We start from the raw sequence: 5,379 nt of genomic DNA on the forward strand, positions 1-5,379 counted from the left end.
GGTTGAGATCCCACTTCACAAAAGTGGTAGCAGGGAAGAGGTTGGAAACTATAAGCCAGGTGGTAGAAAAATTAATGGAGAGACTGATGAAGGAAAGGATAATAAACTATCTACAATCCAATAGGTTACAGATCCGAGATAACATGAGGTAACCCAAGGAAGTTCCTGTCATACAAATCTGATTGATTTTTTTGTTTGGGTGACTAGAGAATTGGATCAAGGAAGAACAGTCAATGTGGTTTACTTGGATTTCAGCAAGGCTTTTGATATAGTCCCGCCTAGGAGGCTGGTGAATAAAATGAGAAGCCTGGGAGTGGGTCCCAAGGTAGTGGAAAGGATTACAAATTGGCTCACTGACCAACATCAGTGAGTAGTGGTAAATGGAACCTACTCTGGAGAGCTCCTCAAGGATTGGATCTGAGACCAGTTCTATTCAATATCTTTGAACAATATTGTGGAGGGATTAGAAGGTAAGGTTTATCTTTTTGCAGATAACACTTAGATCTGCAACAGAGTGGACAACCTGAAGGAGTAGCGAGAATTACAAGTGACCTAAAAAAGCTGGAGAAGTGGTTATACTTCTTGGCATTGAATCTCAGCTGCCAAACTTTCAGATTCGTGCATTTGAGGTATGGCAATCCAAAGGAGTTGTACATGATGGGGGCGAATGACCAATGTGCATGGACTGGAAGAGAGACCTAGGGGTAGAAGCAACAAAACAATGTGATCAGGCATTTGCTAAGACAAGAGTGATGTCTCACTCCCAGGCTCTCTCTCCCACAGACACAACACACACACAGGTTTCTCACACACTCCCAGGCCTCTATCTCCTTTCCCCCAGCGCCCACCTCAGAGGCATGAGTCTCAGACTCATTTACAAAATAAAATAATTGTGTGAATGAAGTATGAAAGAATTTCACGCCAATGCACTTACAGGGGTAGATTTTCAAAGGGGGTACGCGCATACGATACGATTTCGGAGCGGCCTCGGAGGGAACGGGCAGCACGCGCAGGGCTCGGCGCGCGCAAGGTGCACAAATGTGCACCCCCTTGCGCACGTTATCTTATAAAATCCAGCGTACTTTTGTTCGCGCCTGGTGCGTGAACAAAAGTACGCGCACGCGTAAATTTATAAAATCTACCCCACAGTGCGCAGAGAGGTTGCTGACTACTAATGGCTAGCTATGCCTGTTACTGTTATATCCCACTACTGTAACAATACATTGATTAAAATAAAAATATACACACATATTGCATTGGCCAGGTTGAAAGATGTGTGAATGGTCAGTAGCCATGGTTGAAGCCTTGACGTTGGCACTACTGCTCACAAGCATACAACTTGTGCTAATTCAACCAGACTGAATGTTTTATGAAAGTGTATGACCGAGTGCCATACTAGTAAAAACAATGAAATTTGTTGGATTATAAATATGTACGTCTGCTCTCTGTAATTTAGTACCATACTATTTAATTTAGGAATAATTATTAATTAGTTAAATAACTTTTTTTTTAATAGTATAGAAATAAATAAATACGGAAAGACATCTATGAACATAATCAAACACACTGGACAGTTTGTCACATTAGAAGAATTCTCAGTCCACTAATATTTCTAAAATTACAAAAATAAACAATTTTTTTCAGAACAAACAAACATTTTATTCACATATATTTTATCAATTACACAAAAATAAAAAATATATATATATATTATTGTATAAATAAAATAAAAAAAATGAGTGGAGGAGCCCAGACCAGGGTGAAATATGATGCGTTCTCTTCAAGACTTCATGATGTTGCAAGCAGGATCATGTGGAGAGGAGGGTGGCGACCCAGGAGGATCCTGCTCTGGAGCAGAGGGCACTGGCATCTCCTCCTCACGAGATGCCCTCGCCCCTCTGCTCCTGAGAGGCCTCCTCCAGGGCTGACAACTTCCTCTCCACATTTATGAAATTCTGCTGCAACATCATGAAGTCGGCATCATATTTCACCCTGAACTGCCGTACTTCCTGCAGGATCTCCTCCAGCTTGGCAAACTGTGCAGGGCATGCACAGCTAAGAGGAGATCCTGGAGGAGGTACGGCAGTACTGGTGCTGGTGCTGGGCCGGGCTGCTGCCGCCGCTTCCTCTTCTTGCCCTGTAAAGAAATGTTAAAAAAAAAAAAAAAAAAATTCAACATGAGACATAGAACAATACATGTATGGCAAATAAATAAGCAAATATTGGACACGCACGAACAAGTTTATAAAATCTACCCCTTAGTTTACTAACCTAGAGGGTTTTAGGAAAATGAGGAGTCCATAACAGGGGAGAGGGAGGGATATCAATCTAGATAGATTAGAGATAGTACATAATTTGAAGGATTGGAAGGAGAAATAAAGGAGTCTCTCTCAAGTTAGACAGAATTTGATGGTACACTACAAATCTCTTCTTCTTTCTCCTTCCATTCCTTAGTTTACTCTCATAGTCAGTGTCATTATAATATATACAAATACACATACATCGATCCCAGCCACTATAACTGACTGATCTCAAAAAATGATTTTGTTTTTCAGCCTCAGAGAGATATATCTGGGTCAGTAATATATTACCTGGCCCACTAGCCTCTGGTGCCTCCGTCCTCCTCTGGTGGCAGCTCCTGCTAGGCCCAGGAAGCCCGCCTCGTCCCTGCCGGTGTGTGGTTCTGTACAAGACAGATCAAAATTCCGAGAACAACAGTTAAAATGTTAAAAACAGGAATGAGATCAGCCACAAGCATTCATTCACTGTTATAATAAACAAACATAATTAAACACAAATTCCATTACAATTAAAATTTAGTACAGCAGCAGCAACACACTTATTGAATGAATAATATTTGAAGTACTTGTGTAGTATTCTGAAAACAACCTACCAGGCAAGGGACGGGAGAGAGTTCTGCGGACCTCCTCGAGCCGCCCACCCTCGTGAAGTCGTAGGTGATGACCTGAGAATTAGAGGGATACAGGAAAGAGAATAACATTGATTAATAATTACAATGTGCCCAAGTTTTGCCTTGACCTACTAGGTTATTTTTTATGCAACACAGAAAAGTAATAAAAAAAATACTATTTTATATTTAGTTATCTTTCAACGTGGCATTCAAAATCCCAAATACTACGTTTGAAAATAATAAATATTAATACCACAGATAACTGTTTCTTTTGTAGTATAGTGTATGGGTGGTGTACACTACTACTACTTCTGTTCTTCTAAAATATATTTTAAATTACTGTACTTATAGTTATAACTTTATATAAAACTCACTCTATTCTACTACTTTATTCAATTTTCAAACAAAATATAAATAATAATTAATAATATGCACAACATTATTATCTCTCACCTTTCTTTTTGAGATCTTTGATCTCATGAGGGTAAGAGGCTCGCCAGCAAAACTCCTCCTGGACAGAGGCCCAGACTGCAGACTCCCTTTTGCAGGTTAGCCCTGCAACCTTGGGGGGGTGTAAAGGCTCCCCTCATCCAGGAGGTCCACATCAGCCCCTGTAAAGCGGGGCTTCCTGGACCTTCCTCTCTTATTTGCAGCTGCCACCTTGGAGGAGGATGTGGGGGCGTCTCCCTGTCACGTTCCATCCTACCATGAGAAAATAAAAAAGAAGATGAAAAAAAAAAGTATGTACTTTAGGACAGCTGTCTGTTCAGAAGCTCGCACCTGAATGCTGCAGACAGCTGTCTTACCCATCATGATCCTCCCCCCACCCCCCCCCCCCCCACCCACACACTGGCTGGTATATGGGGGAGGGGGTGAAGGGCCAGGTAGCTCCCCGTCTCTGAAGGACAGCTGACAAAACTGGTGAGAAAACCGTGGCCAGGTTGTCAGTCTCTGTGTTAAACTTTTTTTTTTTTCACTAAACTAGCATAAAATAAAATGAAGTACTTTTTGTGTTAATCTTTTTATTTCCTCTAATGTAACTTATTTAACTTAAAATGAAATAAAGTACTTCATTTAATATTATTTTTATATTTTATGCTACTTTAGCAAAAAAATAAATAAATTTAGTAAAAAAAAAAAAATGTTTTAATTGTGGTCACAGTTAACTATATATATAGAAAAACTAAAAAAAAAAACCTTACATACTTACAGTGGTTGGTTAATATGCTCTTCTTAATATGCTGCACTGCTGCCTGCCTGTCTGTGTGTGCGCACTGTCTCGAAGAAGCAAAAAGTTACTGCGCACATCGAAGAAGCAAAATGACCCCTGGGGACACCACCAAGCATGCTTGGATTAGTGCGCACTGTCAAGTTAGTGCGCCCTACCTCCGGATGAGCAGTGCGCACTAATTCAAATCACCACGCACTAAACCTCGAGTAGTGCGCACGGACTAAGAATTAGTGAGCGCTACCTCCGGATGGGCAGTTAGTTAAAGCTCCCATTCCCATTGGCTGTCTTCAAGGTGGAACCAATGGGAATGCAGAACCATACCTCTAGCTAACGAACTCCTCATGAATTGATACGTTTTAATTTTTAAGAATTGATACGTTTTAATTTTTAAGTAGCACTTTTTGTTTGTGCGCACTAATATTAGTTACAGCGCACTACTACATACGTAGTGCGTTGTAAGTTCTATTAGGGCGCACTAACTAACCTGTTAGTGCATTAACATCTAGCTAGTGCGCACTGCATTGTCCAGTGTACTGCGCACTAATGCTGAGATAGTGCGCACTAACAACAAGTTAGTGCGTACTAACGCACTTCGTCGGAAAATGCCGAAAAAAAAAAAACCCGAACCGTAAGCACCCGAATTGAAGCCCGACCCGAAAGCTTTAAACGAAGCACATCTCTATCAAATACAGCTTTTATTAGACAAACTTCCCAAAAATAGAAAGAAGAAAAAGGATTTCCTTCTAACAGAAATCAAAGTGTAAAACAAAAATGGAATCCATACCAGTGAAGCAAACATTTTTCTGATCTTTTTCTTGAAGGAAAAATAGAGCTTCAGAAATGAGCATGGTTTGTACCTCTTAACATGGAACTAGAAGATGATCAGGCACCGCATCCTGCTCATGTTTGCCAGATGTTTCTTTAGTGGTGTGTGTTACAAGATACTAAATTCTATTCATAGCCACACAAAAAGAGGCAAAGTTTCATTTTGTGAGAAGCAAAAAAATGTGCACAATTGTAAAACTGTTCAGCATAGACGTACATGGAAATGTTGCCATGGCAGGGAATAGCGAAATTTGCAAATTTGGCAGTATTTTACTTTTTTTTTTTTTTTTTTTTTTTTTTTAAAGAGAATTAATGAAGTTAGCAGGAAACCGGCAAATTTTGCTTCAAAAGTTTGTTAATCATCATTGTGAAAAATTTTGCAGTAGAAATTTTGAGGTCAATATTCAAAAAA

The 5,379-nt window shown here is 40.0% G+C and overlaps 1 long non-coding RNA gene across 1 annotated transcript; it reads right to left on the reverse strand.

Moving 5' to 3' along the window:
- Positions 1-2,591: 2,591 nt before the first annotated feature.
- On the reverse strand, positions 2,592-3,585 carry LOC115074843. Its single transcript, XR_003852351.1, has 3 exons — positions 3,365-3,585; positions 2,894-2,965; positions 2,592-2,683 (listed from the first exon to the last, which is right to left on the reverse strand). It is a non-coding gene; the product is annotated as an uncharacterized LOC115074843 (long non-coding RNA).
- Between the last annotated feature and the right edge of the window lie 1,794 nt (positions 3,586-5,379).

Source organism: Rhinatrema bivittatum, chromosome 13 (genome assembly GCF_901001135.1).
Source record: "Rhinatrema bivittatum chromosome 13, aRhiBiv1.1, whole genome shotgun sequence".
NCBI classification, from domain to species: domain Eukaryota; kingdom Metazoa; phylum Chordata; class Amphibia; order Gymnophiona; family Rhinatrematidae; genus Rhinatrema; species Rhinatrema bivittatum.